We start from the raw sequence: 26562 nt of genomic DNA on the forward strand, positions 1-26562 counted from the left end.
AGGTAGCTATTCTTAACCCATCTTTAAATGATTATCCATAGAAATAAGGAAAATAAGTAACAGACACACACTCAAATCCATTTAGTGTTCTACTTAGACCTAGAGACCCATGATAAGATGTCTGCCCACTTGCCCTTTTCCTCACCAGAAGCTGCTGCAGAGGCCTTGCTGCTGGCTGTGAAGCGGTAGAAGGGTGGGTTGTCACAGTGCTGGACGATGGGGTTCACAGGTTCAGTCTGCTGCAGCTCAAAGAGAAGCTCTTCCATGGTTTGAATGGTGTTATTACGGCACAAATATATTGCCACCTTTTTAATCTGGGAGGAAGAAAATAAACATGGGTTTTCTAGAGTCTAGCCCTTAAGAACACAGGGCTGGAAACCCACACCTTTAGAGAAATGTGTCATCATGCAGAGTCCTTGTCCTCAGAGCTAATCTTTGTGCTCCCCAAGGGTGATGCAGGTGTTTGGATTAAGGCTTTCCTTACTACACAAGCATATCTTGGGCCCATTGATTCAATCTAAGCTAACAACTTGCCATCAAAGGTCTTGACTTCAGAAAAAATTTTAATTATACAAACCTGGCGGGGGAGAACCCTACAAACTATTTTTGTTAGGAAAAAAAAAAGGAATCCAGTCCTTTTCTGTCCTCTTCACCCCTACAAATAAATGAGTTTTAGCTGCTTTAAAAAAAAAAAAAAAAAAAGAAAATGATGGAGGGAGTGATACATTGTAAGACCTTTGGTAAATGTCACAATGTACCCTCTGTACAACAATTAAAAAAAAGAAACTGAAACCTATCATGTGTAACACATGTAACATTGTGATGGGGTGTGGTGATAACAGGCATGGCTGTGAATGTGGATGTCGTTATTGTATTTGGGAAAGTTTGGTGTCTTTTGCTCAGTCTTTTTGTAAAAACACTTTTCCAAAAAGTAAAATAAATTAAAAATATAAAAATCCTGAAGCCCAGAGAGAGAAAACAATAACAAAACAAATTCATAGTGGGAAGGACAGCTGCCTCCACAAAATGCAGATAAAACTTCTTACAAACATCACAGAACTCATTCAGGAAATTGCCAGACCAATGGTAAAGCAGATTAACATTATGTTCAACAGCCTTAAACTTTAGCCTCACTTCTTTGATGAGATCATATCTTGGATGGGATGAATAGAAATGTTGCCACATTAGAAGTCCAGTACCATGACAAACTATGGCAATGACCTCAATTCCCTCTTTTCTATACTTCTTGGTAATAGCCTCACCCTTAATAGAATTATGGGAAAATGTACTAATGGTTGGGATGTAAAGTCTTGTCTTGCCTATTATTTGTTTGTTTCCATCATACTCAAGTTTTCTACATGCCATGGAATTCAGAAGAAATATAAAAATGGGCTGCTGTCTAAAGTTCCTAATGGTCAGGAGTTTTTCTTTCCCTCTCACAGAGCCATCCACATGCTCATAGCTGTAACCTTTACACAGAGGGGAAAAAAACAGAGGCATCTTAACTGTTTTCAAACACCCTTGGGAATAAAAAATGTTCAGTCCAAAACCAAACACCAATTTTGTCCTTTTTCATATACAGGTATGCCCCTACTTTAAATTTCATGGAAAAGATCTAAACTTAGGGGGCATTTTGACATTTTACAAGGGAACTGACCATACCATATTGCTCTGGGAATTTATGGAGTTAGTGCTTGATGTGATTCTTCCTGTGCCACCTGACTGTCCACTCCATGGTAGTTTGTATTTCTGGGAAACAATTCTTATTCAGGCAAGCATGAGCCCTTCGGGGCAGTGAGGGAGCCTGCCTGATAGCCCAGCACACACCTGTTGATGAAGCATGGGCATTCTCCATCTGTCACCAGGCACCATGTCAGAAAGTGGGGTCATGACTTCATTTGGGCTTGTGTATCAGGGACTCCCCAATGTGACAATGGCTTTCCTGTTGATAATCACTGGACTAGATACGCTGTCCCAGGGAGCATCCAATGGATCTGAGAGACCTACTCTGGACTAACTTTTAAACTTATAAGGTCTGGAGTTGATACTTCTGCACCGCTGGGCTTTAAATCAACCATAATTATAGCCTTTTCCATTATGCCATGTATATTTTGTTATATATTATGCAGAGTTCTCAGGTAATAACCTCCATTGTCTACTATCTATATAGAAATGAATGATCTTATCTTTTGTGGGGGGCATTGATTTTGCTCTCTCCCTTGTTAGAGTGAGCTTTTTCCTCTCACTCCTGGTTATTATTGAACATAACTGGGATTAACTGGGGGTGACTAGAGATTCAGAAAATACATAGGATAGACAGACAGACAGAAAGTGGGGTCAGGTGTGTTGGATGCTTGGGTGGAGATGCCCAGCCCTCATTCCTTCTTTTCTCTATCTTTATTCTTCAAGGCCTTACTCCTTGGAGTTCTTTAAAACCTTGTCTAAACCCTCTTTCCTTAGACTCACACTGTCCCATGTTTGCTCTTAGCTTATCTTTAGCTTAATTGCTCTTAAAGTCTTTTGCCCCCAGGCTTTTATCTTTTCTTTAGCATTCTCTCTTTAGCCATCTTAAAGCCTCAGTGCTCAGACTTGCAAAGTCTTGGTCCTCTATCTTGAACTGTCCCATGTTCTCTTTGGCTTTGCTTTAGTTTCTAAAGCCTCTGTTAAAGTTCTTTCTTGGCTTAGTTTTGCTAAGGCCTATGTTAAAATTCTCGGTGCAGACTGTCTACCAGCCTCCCTTCAGCAAGTTCCCTTTAGCAATTCTTTTCCCTTCAGGAATTCTTTTCCCTTCCAAAAGCTTCCCACACCAAAAAGCCCAAAACAAAAAACCCAAGCCAAAGCTCAAAGTAAAAGCTAAAGGAAAAAGCAAAAAGTCTCTCTTCCTCTTTCAGGGGTCTTTTACAAACAGCCATAAACAGGGTGGAGCAGCAACTCTCAGGGAGGGGCGTGACATTGTCACAGGAGAAACCTGTGTACCTGCTTTTCTGAACACAAACAATTCAGGAGAAACAGCTCAAATTGCATTAACTTCTTGAATTGCACCAAACTACATTGAGAATTAACAGCACATCCATAGGAAATTGTCTTTGCCATCATTTTGTTTTGAGAAGTCTATATTGAATTTAGTGGTGACTTTTCTTTTTGCAAAATTCTCAATTCCCATCTTGAACTGTTCTCAAGTCAAAAGACCAAACCAAACCAAACCAACCAAACAAACAAAAAACCCCCAGTCAATAGACTGTTCCACTGCTGCCTCTTACTTCCCACTCTCATTTTCTCCCAGTGAATTTGATTCAGTAAAAGAGTATTGCAATTTGCTAAATATCTGAGAGTGCAAAGGCATGACTGGGGCATTTAAAAATATTTGCTTAATTCAGGCAAACTGGGTGAAAGAAAAATTTCATTACTTATAGCAACCAAGTCTAAGCTACTCTTAAGATAGTTGCACTGAAGCTGACCTGAGTAAGATTGAGACTACAAAATTGTACCCTGCATTCTTCTTATACAAATAAGTAGGATTATAAAATATTTCTCTGCATGAAAATCACATGATCATTTAGTTTCCTAGTAGACAAATGTCTGCTGATTATTGAGATCTTCCATCAAGTTGGACTGGTAGTATTTTTTCTGCAATCCTGACATGCCGTGATATATCACTACTGTCTTCTTGGGAAGCTCAGTAGCTACCTCAGCTTTCACTCACCTCAGCAAAAAAAACATACAAGTGTGTGGGACAAAAGTAGGCAAGGCACTGAAATACTACAGAACACACTACAATATTTTAATGTTGTTGCTCCTTTTCATGCTATGTTTTGGGTCATTACTTTTCACAGCACAGATGCTCCTGGATTTACAATAGGATTATGGCCTTATATAGCCATTGCAAGTTGAAAATGTCATTAAGCTGATAATATGTTTAATGTAGATACCCTACTGAATAACAATACCTTAAAAGTGCTTCAAACTCAGAGTTTGCCTAACTCTGCAGCTGGGTAAAAATAATCTAAGAGGAAGACTATTTTACAGAAAGAAAAAGAAAATCTTAGTTATTTTATTTAATTTACTGAAGACTTTCATGAAAACAATGCTGGCAACAAGCACACTGTAGAGAATCAGTCATTTACCATCAAGATCACTGGCTAATGGGTAGCTGTGATCCACTGGTGCAGCCCAAGTTCATAAGAAAGAGTTTCTTACCACATATGGGTAGCCTGGGATGAGATCAAATCCCAGTGCTTTTTTATAGTTTTAGAGTGTCCCACTATGTATATATCAGATTTTCTTTATTCATTCATCTGTTGGTGGACATTTGGGTTAGTTTCATGTCCTGACTATTATGAAGAGAGCTGCAATAAACATGGGCGTGCAGGTATCTTTGACATATTGATTTCATTTTTTTTGACCCTATACCCAGTAGTGAATTTGCAGGATTGTATGATAGCACTTCAATTATTTGAGAAACTTCCATCCAGTTTTCCCACCAGCAGTGCATAAGAGCTCCCTTTCTTCACATCCTCACCAGAATTGATATTTTTTCTTTTGGGTAATAACCATTCTCACTGGGGTTAATCACTACCCAGTGTATATATGAATCAAAACATTGCACTCTGCCTCATAAATATGTACAATGTTATGTTAATAAAATTCAAAGATGGTTTCTACTGAAAGTGCATTGCTTTCCTAACATCATAAAGTCAAAAATTATAAGATGATCAGTCATAAGTGGAGGACCATCTGTATTTCTTCCTTCACCAAGTTCCTCCCAACTACTTCTAGAATTGTGACTGGCTCTTAACCAAAGAACTTGAAACACTCAAAAACTTTATTCTTAATCATAATCTCATTTCCAGGGTATTTTTGAATCTAATCTTATGATCAGCTTTACACTTCAGAAATACAGGGAAAGTAATATTGCCCCATTTTATAGCAGAGTTAAGTAAGTTTCAAGGAAAACAAAGCATTTTCTCCAAGGTCACACAGCTGAATATAAATGCTGCCAGCATTCAGATTTTGTTCTTTTGACTTTAAGTTCCTTGTGTTCCTTCACCAAGTTTCATGAACTTCAAAAAGTATCATAAGTTAAAATAACACCACATGTAGGATTACCAGGTACAGTGGGAAAAAAAGCAAAGAAGGAACCAGTTAAATTTGAGTTTCAGATTAACAATAAACCTCATTTTAATACAGATATGCCCCATGTGATATCTGACTGGGTGTTCTATATTTTATCTGACAATTGTAAACATGGGAGTGACCAGAGCAGATCCCCAGGTCATCTTTGCCCTCTGGTGTGCAGATTTTTGCTGTGAGAGGCCCTCCGACTCATTTACCCAGTGCCCACAAAATCACCAGTTGGTGTGCTGTCATTTGTTTTAAATAACCATCCTGGGATACTCAGATAATTCTACAAGGCAGAGGAGCTAATGTATGAAATAAAGCAGTCATGTATATGATTGAATAAGACTTCCCTCATTCCCTCCTTCACTTCCACTTCCCATCCATCTCAAACTTTTGGTCTTAGAGCAATGTTATAAAGAAACATCAGTGCCACTGAAATGGTTAACAACATAGCTACAGGAAAGCCATTAATCAGGTGTAGAGGGGAGCTATTAATCAGGTGCTCTTTTTAAATTCCTTGCTGAGGGATGTTTAGGAGGGAGTTGCTTCTCATAAAGTTAGAAGAACAGAAGGAACTAAACTAGGATATGGTCAAATGATTGTATGGATTGTGTTGATTGTGTTCATCCACACTCATAGATAATAACCATTGTCTCACTTCTGTACCCAGGCTCACTTGCTTCACAAAGATTGCTAGGGATTTTTGTCTTATAAACCCTGCTAAAAGTTGGAATGTGGCTGAGCTTTGAGACTTAACAACCTGTTGGTCAGAGCAGTCAGCAACTAGCTAATAAAGACTCTCCTTTAAAATATTTCTTGGGTGGTTGTGCCTCAGTTGACTCATAACATTTGGAAGCCCCAGTGAGATACTTTTAATGACCCCAAGATGCTGATAGAGTCTTGATCTCTTAGAGCTCCATGGAGCCCGATAGGGTGGAGGCCCTAGGGGGCGGCCACTGAGAGATGTTCCTAAGCCCCAGGACATACCTCCTTATCCTCATGGGCAACAAGTGGAATCAAGAGACATCAATCCTCACAGCAGAGAGTCATCTTGTCAGGAAAACCTCCAGAGGTAAGGGGGACTCAGGGGAAGCTGGACACAACATTACTTCCTGAATCTTGGGTGATGGCGAGATGTTGCCCCAACCCCTGGTCTGTCTGGTTTAGTTCTGTGTGGCCACAAGTCATTGTCTTTGTTCTGTGTGTCTGTTCTGTTGTTTTGTGTTTAACATTTTTAGACCACCCCAGGTGACCATAGGACAATTGGTACTGCAACATGGGACAATCTTCATCTACCTCCAGCCCTTTGCCATGTATGCTGACTAACTTTTCTTCTTTCCAACAGAAGGCTTTAGACCTGGGGGCCTCTTCTGATGCCTTTACACTGAGAAAACTGTGATTAAGATTGGCCTTCATTCAATGTGGGATGGCCTGCTAAGGGGACCTTTAATTTGCCTACAGCCTATGGGTGGAATGGCCTGGCCATCCTTACCAGATTCCTTATATTCTGATCTGATTAAAGTCTTATCTGAAAAGTTTCCTGGCTACAAAAGTACATAAAAGGAGGCATAGGCTACTCAAAGGTTCTCCTATCCACTAAGCCCCCCAAACCATCATGATCTACACATCTGGAAGGTAAAAAGGCTTGGCCTCTATAAATGACTTTCAGATATAAATTTTTCAGCTATCTCTAAGTACTACATATTATGCCTATACTTGTCCAGTGGTTTAAAGACAAAAAGAAAAAATGATTCAAGGCCAAAATGGTCACATTTAAAAGATACCTCAGATTGTAATCATTGCAGTGTATGTATTTTATTTACCAGTGCTAAGTGCATAACAGACAAGTTCATCTAAAAATATCTAGCCCTAGATATTTAAAATTATTTGATGTATTTAAAAGTAATAATATATGTAAATAGTCTTTTGAAAAATACTGTGTTTAAAAATTGAGTTGTAAAATCACCTCTAGTGTACTGTCTAGACCTGTTTATTGGGCTAAAGGGGGTAAATAGGAAGAAAGTACAAAAAGTATTTTGTTAGTATGTGTTAAAAATTTTCAGAATACACACTACCCTATATGTTGTGTGTTTCCTTTCACTCTGCTGTACTGTATATATTGTGTAATATTGGACAAATGAGTCCTAATTTCATAATATCTAGTCTCTAGATATTAAAGAGGTTATCAAGGTATGATTTATGTGACCTTTTCAACCACTGATCTCTATAACTAGAAACAACAAAATCCGTCTTTTTCTGACAAGCCCCAGGGGCTACTCTCTCTTCTTGAGACTGTGTTTTTCACTCACCTGGGATGATTGCCAACAGCTCTTACAGACTCTCTTCACAGATGAAGAACAAGACCACATTCAACGGGAAGCCAGAAAAATGTCCTGGGCCCGGACGGGACTCCTACGGGGAATTAGGACATTCTAGGGACTGTTTTTCCCTTGGACCATCCTAACTGGGATCCAAATTCTCATGCAGGTAAGGAGGCTCTTGCCAACTATTGCTGGCTCCCTCTTACGGGAGTCCAAGCTGCAGCCCAGAAACCCACCAATTTGTCTAAGGTAAGTGAGGTTATATAAAGCTCAGATGAGCCCCCTGCAGCATTACTGGAGTGCCTCCTGGAAGCATATAGGACATATACTCCTATAAACCTAGAGGCAGCAGAAAATAGAAGGGCAATAAATATTGCTTTCACTTCCCAGTTGGCCCCAGACATTACAAAGAAATTACAAAAGCTGGAGAGATTTGAAGGAAAATTATTATCAAAATTAGTGGAAAGGGCACAATATGTCTATAATAATAGAGACACACCAGAAGATAGACAAGCAAAAAGGCTTTCAAAGGTAATGGTGGCAGCTCTGCCAATTCCCACCTTCAGGCCCTTGAGAAGTTCTGGGCCTCCTGCCAACCAGCAACTCAGAAGAAACCCCAGAGCCCCACTGGAAAAGGACGAATATGCTTATTGTAAGAAAAAGGGACACTGGAAAAATGAATGCCCTAAGAAAAAAGGCTGGGCTGAGACCCCTTACACAAGTTACAAGCTACCATTTCCCTCCAGAAAGAGGAAACTTATCTGGACACCCAAGTCCAACCTCCTATCAAATTGTTGTTGACTTGTCCCTTAAGTAAAGGGTATCTTCTGCAGAGACATCCTACTTGTCTGAACTCAGAAAAATGATTCCCCATGTATGGGCAGAATCTAACCCACCCGGACTAGCTAATCATCATGCCCCAATAGTGGTCCAACTTACTTCCCATACAAGTAAAACAGTACCCAATTAACATGGAGGCAAAAAGAGGCATTGCCATCCACATCAAGAGGCTAAGGGAAGCGGGAATTTTTGTTCCATGTCACTCACCATGGAATACACCTCTGTTACCTGTCTGAAAGCCAGACACTAATCACTATTGTCCTGTCCAAGATCTAAGAGAAATAAACAAGGAAGAACCATCCCATGGTCCCCAATCCTTACACTCTCTTCAGCTTCTTGCCTCCTAGCCACCAAGTGTACCCTGTCTTGGACCTGAAAGATACCTTCTTCAGTCTCCCGCTGGCAGAGATGAGTCAACCCATTTCTGCCATTGAATGGACTGATCTGGAGGAGAGATTTTCTGGCCAATTAACCTGGGCAAGATTGCCACAAGGGTTTAAGAACTCCCCTACCTTGTTTGATGAAGCCCTCATCCAGGATCTTGTAGTGTTCAGAGCAGAACATCTGGAAATAGTCCTGTTGCAATATGTAGATGATCTCTTATTGTAGACTGATTGTAGGAGGGCCACTGAGGACCTGCTTAAAGATTTGGGAGACAAAGGGTACCTTGATTCAGCTAAAAAGGCCCAATTTTGTACCCCCACGGCTACTTACTTGGGCTATGATTTAACCCAGGGAGAACGGACTCTCAGCAAGGGACATATTGAGGCTAGTCTCAAAATTCTGCCACCAAGAACTAAAAAACAAGTGTGAGAATTTTTGGGAGCTGTTAGATGCTGCTGGCTTTGGATTCCTGGCTTCTCAGAGATAGCTAATCCCTTATATGCAAGCACCAGCGGGGAAAATGCCCCCCTAGAGTGAACAGAGACAGAACAACAAGCATTTGAAAAGCTGAAGCAGGCACTGGTGTCAGCACCTGCGCTTGCCTTGCCAGATATCTAAAAGGCCTTCTACCTCTATTTAGCTGAATTAAGGGGCATAGCGAAGAGGGTACTTGCTCAGACCTAGGCCCATGGAAAAGACTAGTTGCATACCTCTCAAACAGGCTAGACCCTGTCGCAGCAGGATGGCCAATATGCCTGACAGCCATAGCCCCCATGGCCATAGTGGTAAAAGAGGCTAATAAACTAACTCTGGGACAAGAGCTCCACCTAGTGGTTCCCCATGCAGTGGACGCCCTTTTAAAAGCCACGCCACACAGATGGATGACAAATGCTCGTATAATTAATTACCAAGCTCTTTTGATAGATGAGAACAGAGTAAAAATTTTAAAGACTGTTGCTCTTAACCCCGCTACGCTTCTTCCAGACGACGACCCTGAGGAACCCATTCATGACTGCCTAGAAACTCTTGAAAACACCTGGACCCTTCGACCAGACCTGACTGATATCCCCTGGGATGAGCCAGATGAGGAACTGTTCACTGATGGCTCCAGTTTTGTGATCAATGGAATAAGGTATGCAGGGGCAGCACTAGTCACCTTGGACCAGACCATTTGGGCCCAGGCACTTGGACATGGAGCCTCAGCCCAAAAGGCTGAACTAATCACCCTGACCCACTGTCTAAGGTATGGGAGAGATAAAATTATCAATGTATATACAGGTAGCCGGTATTCATTTGCAACAGCTCATGTACACAGAGCCCTATACAGGAAGAGAGGCTTCCTTACCTCTGAGGGTAAAAATATTAAAAATGCCCAGGAAATCTTAGCCCTCTTAGAAGCCCTCTGGCTTCCTAAAAAGGTGGTCATTATACACTGCCCTGGTCATCAAAAGGGGGACCACCCTGAAGCAAGGGGAAACCGGGCAGCTGATAAAGCTGCAAGAACAGTCACCACAAAAGAAGTGGGGCCTCTAAAGATCCTGCTGACACACCCCCCCAGCTCTGCCCTCATGACCAAACTATACAACACAAGGCTTACAATTAGGACAGACCCTCCCGCTAACAACAAGCCCCTCTGGATGGAAAACTTTGCCAGATGGAAAAATATTTCTTCCCCATTCTCTGGGACACACACTCATAAAGGACCTTCATGACACCAATCACGTAGGATCCACAAAATTAACTGAACTTTTAAGAAAACCATTCTTTATCCAGAATTTATAACACCTGGCATGAAACTTCACTGCAAGGTGCAATATATGTCAACAGGTCAACCAAAAAGACCACCCCTGGTTGAACCAGGAGTAAGAACATGAGGTTCCTTCCCTGGAGAACAATGGAAGATTGATTTCACCAAGATCAAGCCAGGGTTATATGGGTATAAATATTTACTGGTAATGATTGATACATTATCTGGATGGACTGAGGCTTTTCCCACTAAAACTGAAACAGCTCAAATTACTGTAAAGAAACTCCTACAAGAATATAGTCCCCGATTTGGCCTCCCTTTAATACTGGGGTCCGACAATGGCCCATCTTTCACAGCTAAAATATCTAAATTAACAGCGAAAGCACTACAGATCAAATGGAAATTACACTGTTCTTACAGGCCCCAGAGTTCAGGACAGGTAGAGAGGATGAACCGTACTCTGAAAGAGCTGCTTACTAAGCTCTCCTTGGAAACAGGTGATGGCTGGGTGAACCTCCTTCCTGCAGCCCTATTAAGAGTTAGATGTACCCCTTATAGACAGGGTTTCACTCCGTTTGAGATCCTCTATGGGCAACCACCTCCAATAATCCCCAAATTGGGGAAGGAAACGTTAACTAAAATTTCTAATCATGATCTTCTCCAGTCTCTCTAGACTCTTCAACAGACTCTCAAATTCACTCAGCTGTCCAGCAAGCCCAAGAAATGGTGAAACCTGATGGCCCCCTTGGGACTCCTTATAAGCCAGGAGACCTAATGTGGGTAAAATGACACCACTCTGACAGCCTTGAGCCCCACCAACAAGGTTCCTACACTGTGATCCTGTCCACTTCCACAGCCATCAAGGTAGCTGGAAAATGTCCATGGATTCATCATACTCAGCTCAAGAGAGCCTTCATGGAAAATTCTGACCAGCATTAGACAATTGCCAGACCTGAGGCTAATCAGGTCAAGATATACCTAAATGTGTTCCTACTTAGTTGTCTTTTTTGTTCCTCAAATTATTAAATTGTATTTTAAGTGATGTCATAGACAGGATTGTTTAAATTTAGTTAACTCTCCATGCTCTTCAGACAGTAATATTATTTAGTTGTCTATTCTGCTCTGGTTTCTGTAAACTATGTTGAGGTATTTATAGTTATGTCACCTGGGGAAGTTCTTATGTTTATCTTGTTTCCCATGTGTTGTTCTCTAGACATATCTAAAGAGACGGATTAAGGGTGTTTCCAAGTGCTATTGTCACAGATAAAATTAACAGTATTAACCTTATACTAAAAGGACAAAGATTAAAAAACCAATTAATTTGTCACAATGCTTAGTTACAACTATTAATATGTGACCTGCTGTTAGTGTACATGTAAATATAAGGTGTCTTTAATTCCAACCAGATAAAATATAATATCAATACTGCTAAATCTACATTTCTTCTGTAACAGTGATGGTCTTGAAAACTAAATATGATCCTATCCAGTCAGAAGAGTGTAAGATTTGGCTCTGTAAGTAAAAGCAGTGGGGAATGAAATGGTTAACAACTTAGCTAGAGGAAAGCCATTAATCAGGTGTAGAGGTGCGCTATTAATCAGGTGCTGTTTTTAATTTCCTTGCTCAGGGAGGTTTAGGAGGGAGTCTGGTTCTCATAAAGTTAAAAGAACAGAAGGAACCAAACTAGGATATGCTCAAATGACTGTGTGGATTGTGTTCATTCATACTCATAGATAATAACCATTGTCTCACTTCTGTACCTTAGCAAATAGCCATTGTCTCTCTTCTGTACCCAGGCTTGCTTGTTTCGCAAAGATTGCCAGGGATTTTTGCCTTATAAACCCTGCTAAAAGTTGGAACGGGGCTGCTCTCTGAGACTCAACAACCTGTTGGTCAAAGCAGTTGCCAGCTGGATAATAAAGACTCTCCTTTAAAATCTTTCTTGGGTAGTCATGCCTCAGTTGACTCATAACACCACAAATGCTGAACAGGATTTGAGACTACAGCATCCTCTTAATTTCTGCTTCAGGAAATGGCATTGAAAGCCTTTGGAGGGAAATGATAACTTGGGGAAAAAAGTCTGCAAGTTGGCAGGCACTTTTTACTTCTCCCCAAAATAAACCAAGTAAATTAGGCACACTGTAAAATTATGTAAAAAAGAAGTAAGAGAGTCATGAATAGCAAACAACTAGAGACAATATGAAGGATCCAACATCTGCAATGTATTTGTGGCTCTATCTCCCTGGAAGTGTCCTCTTGCTATCAATTCTCTTCTATCTGTAGTTGTTATGTACTAGGGTAGTTTCTGTGCCAAGTCCTCTTGGAGATTATTAGTAGAAAAGGAACTTTTCTATTAAAGGAACTACTGATTCAGACTCTCTCAATATCCTGGTAATGTTGAACAAAATCTTCCACCTGCTTCTTAGAAAAGAGATCAGGCTCCACAAAAGTGAGGAGGGAGAAGAGCTAATGAAAGCTGTTCTGGATAGAAGTCCCAGTCAACAGGATACTGAAATCCACTGAGAATTCAAATAAATAGATAAACAAAATTAAAGATCCCTGACATTGGGAAGCAGGATTGAGTTACCCATCAAAACCTGTGTTCATATTGAGTGGTATGATTTATTGGAATGACCAAGGTACATGAAATCAGTAGGCTCAGGTTCAAGTTGCATGCTGTGATTGATGTAAGAAATTACTCATTGATTTCAAATGTAAGAAAGGGATAATAACCCTATGAGGAAGACATTCCTATAAGAATGGAAGCAACAGCCGTTTATTACCTCTGAAGTACTACATGAGTATTCAGTATGGTTTCCACTATTCAACCTATGTGGGGATTCAATCTAAGTGTAGCTTACAAAGCATATGAGGCACAGTGAGTACATGCACATGAAGTCTGAGAAGCCAAAATGACAGCATCAGACTCCTCCATTGTGAGCAAGAAGCAAGATCTAAAATAAAATTGTATCCTTTTGTAATAATTTCAATACTTTCAGTGCCTCAGATGTAAGACATGAAGACTTCTGGATGTTTCTGGACATTGTACAGAATGGAAAGAACTTCTTAAAGTTTTGAGAAAAAACAAGAACATCAAGAATAAGTCTCTTATTAATAATTAAATGTTAGTTAATTGATAAAATAAAAGGTTAGAAAAAAACAACTGATATTAGGCCAAGAAGGTCAATCTCTGAACAGACATTAACAGGAACTTATACCATTAGACTAAAGACAATGTGGGAAACCCATATCCTCTGCATGTACACATGTATGCATACTGTGTTTTAATATTTGAAATAATATATTTATTTCAAACATATGATATGGCAGTATATGCCTATGTACCAACGTGTTAATTTAGGAGGAGGATTTATTGCTATGTTTTCCTTTTCTTATCTTTCTTTATTTGATTGGGGGATAATAAGAACACACTGATTTTGTAATATGAAAATGTGATAAAGGAAATGACACAATCAACTAAAACTGATTAAATGGTTTTGCAATTGCCCTCTTTTTAAAGCAGAAGCTTCTTTTTAAAATGTTTAATTAATGTCTACCAATTCATGCCTGTTTTGTTTATTGTACAATATTTTCAAAGTACCTCAACTATGGGAACCAGTTTTTTAAAAATGTATCCAATAACTCATCATGACTTACATGTTCACCAGTCACTAGAGTCCTAAAACATGAATTAATTTTTTGATTCACAGTAGTGTCCCTTTTGGCATGAAAGTTATAATTGAGCATAAAAGATCCAGAGACAAACTCTATAGTATTGTGCAAATGTTCTTTGTGTATAAAATACTTTGCAAACTCATTACATGTGATTAAATACTGTTGTACATAATTTTTCATGGCACCCTTGCTTTGTATATGCTTTATAAGGATGCAGCATAGACTATATCACCAAATGACTCAATTTCACATTTAGGTTATTCCAACTTGTGCAAGCAAACTGAAAATAATTTTAAGAAGGACAAAAAACAAAAAGAATTACTTTCCCACCACTCAGCCTAATACACAAATATTTTTTTCTAACCATCTAGCTATCCTCAAACCTCACCTAAAAAGGAAAGCTGAGAGGACCAGAACAATCTCCCCATGTCATCCTCTGAACAAGAAAAAGCTTTGAAGTTGACTGCAACAGAACTCAGTATCCCCACCTCAAATTCTGGTTCTTTACACCTGTGTCTCTTCTTCCATCATAAATTACTAAAGTGGTCTAGTGTTTTATGAAGCAGACTTTTACAAGGACAGAGCCCAGGAAGATGACAACTGTTACAGATTGATTGTGTTGCCTCCAAAACTCAGGTGTTGCCAATGTGATGGTCATAAGAGGCAAGTCTATAAGAGGTGACTGATTAGGCCACAGAGACTCTTCCCTTGTGAATGGTATCAAGGCCCTTTTAAGAGAGTTATTGTAGCCAGGCCCAATGGCTCAAACCTACAATCCTAGCTACTTGGGATGTGGAGATCAGAGGATCACAGTTCAAGGCCAGCCTGGGCAAAAAGTTCATGAGACCCCATCTTGAGGAATGGCTAAGTGTGATGGTGCACACCTTTCATCCCACCTTTGTGGGAGACACAAATAGAACAGTAGTCCAGCCTGGCACAGGCATGAAACAAGATGCTACTTCAAAAATAATCAGTGCAAAAGCCTTAGCAGAGTGGCTCACATGGTAAAGTGCCTGCCTAGTATGTACAAGACCCTGAGTTCAACACCCAGTATGGCCAACAGAAAAAAAAAAGAGGTACTGGACCAGATTGCTCTTTCTTGCCATTCTGCCAAGAAAAGGCATACCAAATTCTGGCATCTTGATCTTGGACTTCCAGTCTTCATAACCATGAGACATAAATTTCCATTCATTATAAATTACTCACCCTATGGTACTAGGCACAAATGGACTAACTTGACAACTTGCTGGGGAAGGGACACTAAAAAGAAGGCAAAGGACACTTTGAAGTACAGGGTGCCCTACAAAGGGACATCTTTCTTTGAGACATATAGGCACTGACCACACCTACACTAGAACTCTAAAATCTGCCATTTATAGGCCAATAAATTTAGGATTCAGCTTTAAGATTTTCTTCTAAATGTACTCTAAAGTTAAGTGATTTGTTACAGAATGAAGGCCGTACTTCATCATGACAGAAAATACCATGTGTGATCTCACAAGTGAACAGGCCAGTATTGGGTCAATAATGAACAAGATAATTCAATTCCATCAGCTCCTCAGGAAAAAGAGTAGATACTTCTCATCTACTTTGCCAGCATGGGGCAAGGGAGCAAGGGAAGGAAATGAGAGCAAATGTACTACATTCAAAGCATGACAAGGACAAGAGATTGAAGGTAATACTTGATGGTATGAAACTGGACTCCACAACTCCATGTGAACTGTAAACTTTTTAAATAGATAAATGGGGAGACAGGTATAATATGTCCAATATATCTTCTACTGCAGACAAGAATTGTAAGATTTTGGCAAAAAAATTAAAGATAATTGAAAGAGAGCTGAAACATTTCTAAAACTACAATGCATTTTATAGGGATCTTACTTATTTCATAAGCAGATTTTAGTAAACATTACCTCCTACATAAAAAGAAGGTAGGCTAAAATAAATACTATTTCCATCTCATAGAAAAGTGTTCACTTAGAACTATAAAAATCTGACTGAAAAATGTGTTATAATTTTTAAAAAATTTTTGAGACAGTCTTGCTATGTAGCTCAGGTTGGTCTTGAACTTGAAATCCTCCCACCTCAGCCTCTGAAATGCTGGGACTCCAGGTGTGTACCACCCTGTCCAGCTAGTATTTTTTATAGAGGGGAGCTATGGGAGGAGGGAAGATGAATAGGTGGACACAGAGTACTTTCAGGGCAGGGAGTTACTATGCCCAATACTACAATTGTGGATACATGTCATTATACAGTTGTCCAACCCCACATGAAAAGTGAACCCCAAAATTAGGGACTCTGGATAATAACTTACTGCTCTGATGGAGGATGTTAGTAATGGGGGAAGTTATGTATGGGTGGGGGCAAAGGAATATGGGAAATCTTTGTATCTTCCACTTAATTTTGTTGTGAAGCTAAAATTGCTCTAAAAACAAAGTCTATTATAAAGGGGGGAGGTCATATAAAATCTAAGCTTACCTCTGAAATTGCGAAATGCAGTTGGAAGCTTTAGTTTTTCCAATCTGTGAACTTCATCTACAACAAGAACACTACAAGAGAAGCTGTGCAAGAAATGCCAAGCTTTCAGTTTTGTGTAACACAAATGAGTATCTCACAACAAGAATTGCAACTATTGTTGACTAACAGTAAACCCTGCATATTAAAAAAAACACCTGAACCATCTCCCTATCTGAGGGGCAACAATGTACATAAAATAATATTTAGATAAGTTAGTAAAAGGGAATATTTTTCCAAGGTAGGAAAAATGTACACAGAAAGGAAGGAGATAGAAAGAGAAATGAGACATTTATAACCTCCTATGTGCCAGACATTAGGCTTGTGTCTACACAGTATGCAGACATAATTCAGCTAACAAGGAGACTAAAGTTCAGACAGGTTATGTGACTTGGTCAAAGTCAAAAAGATAGAGCTGAGATTCAAACCCACAAGATTAAGACACAGGGGTGTTGCAATAGTCAAAGAACTGGAATTTTTGGAGGTGATGGTAGCTCAAGTCTGTAATCCCGGCTACTTGGGAGGCAGGGATCAGATGATCATGGTTAGAAGGCAGTCTGGACAAATAGTTCAAGACAACTTATCTCAAAAATCCCCAACACAAAACAGGGCTAGTGGACTTGCTCAAGTGGTAGAGTGCCTACCTAGCAAGCACAAGGCCCTGAGTTCAAACTCCAGCACTGCCAAAAAAAGTGGGATTTTAATAAATATAGTGTATATCCTTTTGTAAAGTGTGAAAATTGTACAAAAGATAACAAAGCAGAAGTTATAAGATTTTTAACTTTAATTTTATTTGTAAGTATCTTGGAATCACTTTAAAAACCAAGTGTATGTACATACAAGTGAAATAGAGGTTATGGTAAGAAAATTCCTCAAAAATTAGAGACAGATCTTGGGCAGAGAAGCCTGTATTCTCTGAAGTTATGGAGAAAATTCAGAGGACAAATAAGAACATAGGTGCCTCTTGCTACCATTCACCTGCTGAGACTGGTGCAGGCAGAGAAAGAACTGGGGTCCCAGGAGAGTATAAGAAGTCCCTGGAGAGTGGAGGGGATGCATGTAAGAACAAAAGAAGTGAGCATGCAGATGAAGGAGAACTGGTCAAGATAAGCTGTGAGTCTCTGTAGTACAGAACTACTCTAAACAGGTTAGATTCTATTCCCTTATGAAGGACTGGACACTAAGATTTTTGCATGCACAGATACAAAAATGCCTTTTTCAAGAAAGATGGACTGTATCTCAATAAAAGGAAGTGGGTGGAATCATTCATCAAAGTACAATCTAAAGGGTGCTCCCTGGAGAGAAAGAAGTGGGTGGAGTTTCAATAGTGAATAACAGCAGTCCATGAGATCTTCTAATTCTCTCAGTCCAAAGATTTTCCAAATCTAGTGTCCAAGATTTCAAATTTCTTATATTGTTAACATCATAGTCTTCACTCTCCATAATAAATCTCTTTAGTGCAGAGATTATGCTTCCCTACTGCTTTTGGAACATGCAACACAGAAGTAGACAATATAACTTTAATAAACATGTTGAAAAATACATCTATGTTGCTGTGTTTTCAACTATGAGTTAATAATATAAATGTCCCTCTGTGACTTAGGTTCTTCAAGCCACATAGAAATGAATTCAGAGCAGATTATCTGAAATAAAGTGAAAGTATTTCTGCTGAATAATATGACAAGCCAGTGTGTTTAGATTCTTTAAGAAGCTATCTTAAAAAAGAGGCTCCATAGCACTGGGCGCTGAGTTTGTATATCTGCCTTGCCATTAATTAAGAAATTAATGAGTTTTTGTCTATAATGCCAGCTACTCAGGAGGAGGAGATCAAGAGGATTGTGATTCCAGGCTAACCCAGGAAAAAGTTAGTGAGAATATAGCTCAATAACTGAGCCTGAGTGTAGTGGTACAAATCAGTAGAAGGATCGAGATCAAGGTTGGCCCCAGGCAAAACATTGGAAACCCTTTCTGAAGAACAATTAAAGCAAATAGCCTGGAGGCATTGCTCACGTGGCAGAGCCTTGGTGTGCTGACAAATCTCTTATTTTCCTCAACTGTAAAGTTGATAATACCTGCCTACTATAGTTTTTGAGAAATTTATTGGATGATTTATATAAAGTACTCAAAAACATTTATGTTCTAATCTTACTGCCTTTTGAGACTTCTCACACACTGCCTTGCTCTGTGGGTATCTGGTGCTTCTTATCCCTGTATTGCATTGTATGCTTTCCTAGGGGGCTCCATGACTTACTTTTCTGGTATTGCCAATAATTCTCAGAACAATTCTTTCCCAGTGAGGTAGCAAAAATGTTAAATTTGATATTAAGAATAAAAATGGGGCTGGGGGCTGGGTTCAAGTGGTAAAGCATCAGCCTAGGAAATGCAAGGCCATGTGTCAAAAAAAAGAATAAGGAGGGGTTGGGAAGGGTATTTCAATGGTGGACACTTGTCTAGCATGTGCAAAGCCCTGGATCTTCTCATGAAAAGCAAGGTAATATGCTTACTTAAATGAAGCAAATAGGACAAAACACTGTACAGAAGTAATAAAGCCTATGACCTTGACTTTAGTGTTTAAATTAGATGAAAGCAGAAATGCACTCACAAAAACATGGCTGAGGAAAAAAAACAATTAAGATATTGATAAAGTACATTGAAAACTAAAATTTTTGAACATTAAAGAGGCAGAATCCCTACCTAAGTATGTCATAACTACATGGGTCATGGAGAATGAAACCCTATCCACAAATCTTCATAATTTCTCTTCCAAAAATCTGACTAACCTTTAAATTACATCATACCTGTAATCCTGACATGATCACATATTGCAACATGCCACTCCTATTAATAGATGGTACTAAGAGCTTGAGGTTGAGTCAATGTGAGACCCAAAAGTTAAGTTATTAGAAGTGTACTTCAAACCCCCTTGCTACAAAGTTAATTTTATAACACTGACTGTAACTTTAGCTTATTTCCAGGAACAAGCTCACAGAATTCACCTTCTATATAGAATAAAATCTCCAAACTGCAGTCTTGACTGATGTCTGCACAAGTTACAGTGTTAAGAATTTAGTCTCTATTAACCACCACTCATATATGTTTCATCTCAGTTTCCACAAGAGCCATTCAAGGTAAGACACTTAATAATCTAAATTGTACAAATGAAGAAACTGAAATTCACAGAGCTCAATAACTAAGTCAAAGACACACAGATAAAGAGAAGAGGGCTAGTACCCAGGACTCCCACCACACCTGCCAGTCCACAAACAGGACTCATAAAAGACACAGCAGACATACCAGGAAAGAAATAAAGTACCAATGTCAAGGAAAGATGGAACTTTCATGATTAATTCAGCACAGTTGCTGAAGTAATAAAACCTACTCACAATTTCAGAAATGAGGTATCTTTCAAGCAAATCTGAAAATTTAAGGAAGACAATTAAAATGGTGGTATTGACAGATTCTGACATGATTAATCTAATTTTTTGTTAATATACTAAATTGCAGCATTTATCAAATTCTTATCTTTTTGCAAGGTAAAATAAACCTTCTGATCATAATGTTTTAGTAGCACTATCTTACAAATGGAATGGGGACATGATTGAGTAAAAGGTCTTAGTTACCCGGTCTTTTTAAGACTGAAGCTAAGTGTCCTCCATCCCTCTGTTCCCAGTTAGCAGATGTGAACCCTCAGGACATGATCCCTGTCCCATGTGCATCAGCAAAGAGGTGGCTCAAGGCCCACTATCCTGAGAAGCCACCTGGATAATCTACCAGGAAATAGAGCAAAGGTGCCTCACTAACATAATGCACTATGAGTCTTTCCTTCTTTGGATCACAGCCCCTCTGTGAGACTGTGAAGGTAGACTCTCTTTCCAGAAAAACATGTGCTCTCAAAAAAATTTTTATTGAAATTTCAGAGGCTTCAATACATTGTAAATATCAGGTTGGGGATTCTTTCTAGAAAGAAAGGAAGGAATACCTCATAGGTGATCAGTAGCACATGAAAAAGTGACTCCTGATTTAGGTCTTGCTGAAAGTGGGCTCTCTCCTCCTTGTCACCTGCCTATATTACATAGGAAAGATCTGGAGCAAATCTGGATCAAAGAAAAGAGGAAGGTGAGGCCAAATACTAGAGCCATGGGACAGGGTATACAAATTTGGAAAATTACATTTTATGGAAGGGTTGCAACATGCATACCTCTGGAGGACTTGCACCCAGAGCGTCTTGAGCTCCAAAAGCATCTAGAGGTAAATCTCAGGGTGAGGTACCATGTAAACAGGTAGAGGAATCTAAGAGGGTTATGTGTTGACCCTGAAAATTGAACAGTTTTTAAAACATTAGTTGCTTCTATTTTACTATGAAAACAATAGTTTCTCCCTTTTTTTTGCACTACTGGGGACTGAAACAGGCCTAGTACTTGCTAGGAAAACACAATGCCTCTTATCCCTTTTGAGATAAGGTCTCATCATTTTTGACTGGGATAACCTGTAACTTGCCCTTCTCCTGCCTGTGCTTCCTGAGTAGCTGAAATTATACACGTGTATAATCACACCAGACTCATTTTCCCTTTTAGTTCAACAAAATTTACTAAAAGTCTAAACTGGTCTTTATACTGCCAAACTGTGTCAGGCATGATGGTACACATCTGTAATCCTAGCTACCTGGGAGGTAATGGCAGGAGGATGGATGAAAATTTCCTGATCAATCAAAGTTATTGAAACCATATTTCAAAAACAACATACAAGCAAAAGGGCTGGGGGCATGACCAAGTGGTAGAGCACTTGCCTAGCAAGTGCAAGGTTGTGGGATTCAATTCCCATGCTACAAAATGAATAAATGAATGAATAAATAAGTAAGTAAAGTGCCAAATAGTAACAATAACATCCAGCAGACCTCCACCATCAGATTCTCAGTGTCTATCTACCTTGCTTAAGTTCAGGGTTTTCTAGAATAAATAACCTCATTGATAATGACAAATGAACTATTATATTTTATACATAATCAAGAAAACTATCTTAATCAATATAAACAATAAAATTTCAGCTACATCTACTCTGTACTTCTTTATCTCTTCTTTCCAGTTCCTCTGAACAGACAAAGGACAAAGAATCAGAAATGGTCCTTCATCATCCAATTTTCCTGCCAAGTAAATGAAGGGAGCAATAGTCTGGAATCCAGCAGAAGTCAGTTTGCATCACATCTCCCCATAAGAAACAACCACAAGGTGCACACAACCACAGGGAACAAATTCTTGTATTCAACTTGCTTTACAAAGAATTGATGTACAGTCTTCTACACATTAGGAGAGTAATTCATTCCCAGAGAGAATTCATGTAAGCCTCGTAAAGTTGGCAAGGGAATTTATGGTGTTTAATTAGTTTAGTAGTTAGCAAGCAATAAGGCTCAATATTTATGTAAGTTGGAAATTAATGAAAACAACTCATCTGATAGAAATTATCAGGAAACTGAAACATAAAGCATGAAGCACCAAGCAACAGAGAGCATGACCCACACAAGGTGGCCCTTGGCTGTTTGCTAGACTCATAGATGAGTATGTTTCCTTCCTTCCTCTGGGCCTCCCTCCCCAACTTCCTCCTTCCTTCCCCTACTGTTTTCCTACCTTCAGTGTGTATTTATAGAGTCTGTTTTATTGGTAAGTTGCTTTTCTAAGCTCCAGTTATATAACAGGAAACAAAATAGACAAAACCCTTTGCCTCCTACAGCAAAGGGAAAAATGAATGATACATTATCCTCACAAGTTGAAGGAAGCCATAAAATGAAAATCTTTCTGCAGCCAACTGGGCATTCTTCAGGAGATGCCCATACACAATTATGATTTGAAGTTGGTATGACATATAGAAAAAAATAAACTTCTTTGTAAACAAAAATGTGTGAGGAGCCTCCATCCCCAAATGCTGTTATTTCTGAAAAAATTCTATCCTAAGCATAATTCAAAATCCTGAGAAATCTATACACCCAAAGATGTTCACATCAAGATTAATTTAAATAGCACAAAAGGAGGGAACTCACCATTCCTCATCTGTACATTTAAGTAAATTACAATAAATTCTTTTGATTCATGTAGCCAGTAGAAAATGATTGTGAAGAGTATAATAAAATGCAAAGATACACTGGCAGGGTTAGATTAACAATACATGAAGTATATGGAGTACATGAGAACTGTGATTTTTCAACCTTGTAAAATAAACATTGCTACTCATGCTGTAGTGAGAGTGCTATGCTTACAGAGTAGCAGGTAATTTTAAAAATATGACTATATTAATTTTATGATGGAAATATGTTTTAAACTATGTATAGCTTCCTAGCCCAACTGTGCCCCAGCAACCCTCTAGGACTAAACTGGATGAAAACCATTCTGTTTAGCTTTCTCTGAGAGTACAATTAGGAGAGAGTTTATTTTTTATTACCATAAGCCAAATGTATCTACATAAGAAATTTGGAGTCACTAGTAAATCACTAGCAATCATTTAAGGAAGAAATGATGTCAAATCTACATGAATTCTTTCAGAAACATGAAGAGGAAGTAATACTTCTCAACTCATTCTATGAGCCTGGATTTAACCCAATACTAAAACCAGGAAAAAGTATTGAAAGAAAAGAATTTATAGACCAATTCTTCATGACATAGATACAGAAATTCAAAACAAAGTTTTAGCAAAACAAATTTGGTATATTTTAAGAGAAGTTAAAATAGAGATGGAAAAGCCAAGGACAAGTGGCATTAGTTTGCTCTGAATGAAGTGAGCAGAGCAATTCCAATAACTGAGGCACACTAGCCATAGGGAAGGACTGTTACTGGTCCAAGGGCTATTCACTTGACTTCTAGAGAAACTGATCTTTGTTCTAGTTCCTAGTTCTCAGTTCCTATACTAGAAACAGGTGTGTCTGCCCTAGAAGCCATGGGGAGTAAGTGAAACCTCTCAGTGTACTCCATCAGAGAGCATATTGTATTCTGAGTAACTCCAAGATTTACACAGGGAAAATCCCTGGGCTGGGCCCATTAACTGCACTCCCAAATTAGGCATGGCTTCTCACAGATGCATGTCAAAAGCCAATTTAGACACAAGTGTTGACATAACTCAACCAACCCCCATAATTAGAATAATCAAGGTTATGATTACATTAAAAAGTATAGGCATTTCATATACTAATATACAAATATTGTAGCTAGCAGCTAAAGATAGTAATGATCTGAGAAGAGGTATTTCAGTGAGGTAAAGAGTGCTCATTAGTAACATACCTGGCAGGTCTTACCCAGGCCCATCTCATCTACTAGGATGCAGCCATTTTGACAATGGAAGCATTGGGCTAACCAGTTGGACCTTCCAGTTAATAAGGGTGAAGATGAATCCCTAAAAATAAAAAACACAGCCAATCCAAAGAGTAGACATTTCAGCAGATACACAGGCTAAGTTCTAAGACTGAATGAAGAACATGGCTTAAATCCCTAAACTCAAAACTTTACTGATCAAAAAGAATTAACCTAGAAGGTAACACACATGCACAGGAAATCAATGTGAGTCAATGCCCTGTATAGCTATCCTTATCTCAACCAGCAAAAACCCTTGTTCCTTCCTATTATTGCTTATACTCTCTGTACAACAAAATTAGAAATAAGGGCAAAATACTTTCTGCTGGGTATTGAGGGGGTGGGGGGAGAGGGAGGGAGCGGAGTGGGTGGTAAGGGAGGGGGTGGGGGCAGGGGGGAAATGACCCAAGCCTTGTATGCACATATGAATAATAAAAAAATAAAAGAAAAGAAGTCTCAGAGAAAGAGAGGAATATTCAACATGAAATACAATATATGACGTAATAGTCATATTTTCTGGGCGTCCCAAACTTTCCCTAATTCTAGCCTGCCTCACTAATGCATATAAAAGTTATTGCTTACACGGCACTGTAGTCTATTAAGTGTGAAATAGCATATGTCAAAAAAGTACATACTTTAGTATGAATGCATTTCATTGCTAAAAGTGCTGTAACTATCTGAGGTATGGGGAAATTGATGTTGATTGACTTACTTATTGTAGAATTGACACAGATCTTCAATTTGTAAAAAAAAAGTGCAATATTTGTGAAGGGTAATAAAATAAGGTATGCCTGTGTAAAAAAAAAAGAAAAGGAGAAGAAGAAGAAGGAGGAGAAAGAAGCAGCAGCAGCAGCCAGGTACTGGTAGCTCATGCCTGGAATCCTAGCTACTCAGGAGATAGCAATCACAGTTCAAGCCATCCCAGGCAAATAGTTCTCGAGACCCTATCTCAAAAAACCCATCACAAAAAAGGGCTGGTGGAGTGGCTCAAGGTGTAGGCCCTGATTTCAAATCCCAGTACTACAAAAAAAAAGAGTGAGAAGGAAGGAAGGAGGGAGGGAGAGCAGAAAGAGGGAAGGAGAGAAGGAGGGAAGAAAGAAGGAAGGAGAGAAGGAAGAAGGAAGGAGGGAAGGAAGAAGGAAGGTCCACCCTTTCATTCAACACTTACCAGGTCTAGTGCTGGGAAATAGACAAGAATCCTGTCCTCAAAGACTTTACAATCTAGTAAATCTAAAAGTAATATGGGATTGTAAAACAGTGACACCTTCACATAAAACTTTACTTTTGCCTCTCTTTTGTAAATGCATAGCTTTTATTATAAATGTAATAATGCCCATGAAAGAAAATGTGAAAACTATAAGAAGTAAAAATAAACTGTTCCCAATTCAGGAGTAAAACAAAAAAAGTCTTGTCTGGAATACCTGAAAGAAATATCACTAACACTAATAAACTTTGTGTTATGTATAAAATAATAGAACAAGAAGATTTCAATGCTTATTTTGTGCACATTATTTCTATGCTTATTATTCAATGCTTATTCTTATAACAAGGCACTTGTTAAAAGTATTTTACTAGGATTAACTCATGTGTTGATTACTGCCTTAAGAAGCAGGTAACAAGGGTAGACAAAGTGGTTCAAGTAGTAAAGCACTTGCACAGCAAGCATGAAGTTCTGAGTTTAAGCCCAAATAATGCAAACAAAGAGGAAAAAACACACACAGAGGGAGAAAGAGAGAGAGAGAGAAACTCATCCAAGTCCCGTGCTCTCTCTACACATTTTTACCTCAACATTTTCTTGGGGATATTTTTCTTCTTCTTCACCTTCTAATTTTTTTTCCTGCAATTATATTCTGGATTTAAGGAAAGATAATATGGTGTCTTCTTTCCCAAAACTTATCTATTGACTTCCTTAAAAGGCTTCTAATTTTTTACTTTTTAAGGTCCTGTTCAATTTAAAAAATTTTTGCCAGGAAGTTGTAAGTAAATGAGGATAAATCCAGCTCAGAGTTGGAATGAGTCCTTGTAAACTTGCTTTTGTGCATGGCCCCTGTACACATGATTCCTTGAGTTGCTACTGCCCCTTACTAACAGGCTGGTGGGCTCTCATTCCCATTGGAGCATCAGAGGGGAGGTCCTGCCTGCACCCTTGCTTGCAAATTTCTGAGGTTGATGGTCTTCTCCACACACCATCATTCTCACTTTGGCCTCAGGTCTCATAGCTGAGATACTTGAGGTGGTCCAGCTGTACCTGCTGGTCATTAGGTATCCCTGAAGTTTCACCAGGTTAGAGAGAGGTAGGATTTACTACAGATTGTCTAATATCTCAGAAGCACTTTCCAATGATCCACAGAGTATCCAACAATCTTCCTGGTCTCATAAGAAGAGCCTGTCCTCCAGGATGTCCTAGTGATTTCCTTCAACAGGGTTTCCCTGGTCTCATTGTATTAACCTATTATGCCACAAAATTTGTTAGCAGCAGACTCCCCTGTACCTCCTTTGAAGCAGGTACTGTGCTCTGCCACCATGTCTCTAGCATGACCACCACAGGGGTTTGCCAACTGGAACTCAATGGATGCTTAAAATCAGGGGAAGCTCATCAGTGCCAGGCAGGCCTTTGTGTTGTTCTCAACAC

At 39.1% G+C, this 26562-nt stretch overlaps 1 pseudogene; it reads right to left on the bottom strand.

Moving 5' to 3' along the window:
- The window catches only part of LOC109674546 (chromodomain-helicase-DNA-binding protein 1-like), a 43042-nt pseudogene extending 19077 nt beyond the window's left edge, over positions 1-23965 (bottom strand).
- Positions 23966-26562: the final 2597 nt, after the last annotated feature.

Source organism: Castor canadensis, chromosome 9, assembly GCF_047511655.1.
Source record: "Castor canadensis chromosome 9, mCasCan1.hap1v2, whole genome shotgun sequence".
Classification (NCBI taxonomy): Eukaryota; Metazoa; Chordata; class Mammalia; order Rodentia; family Castoridae; genus Castor; species Castor canadensis.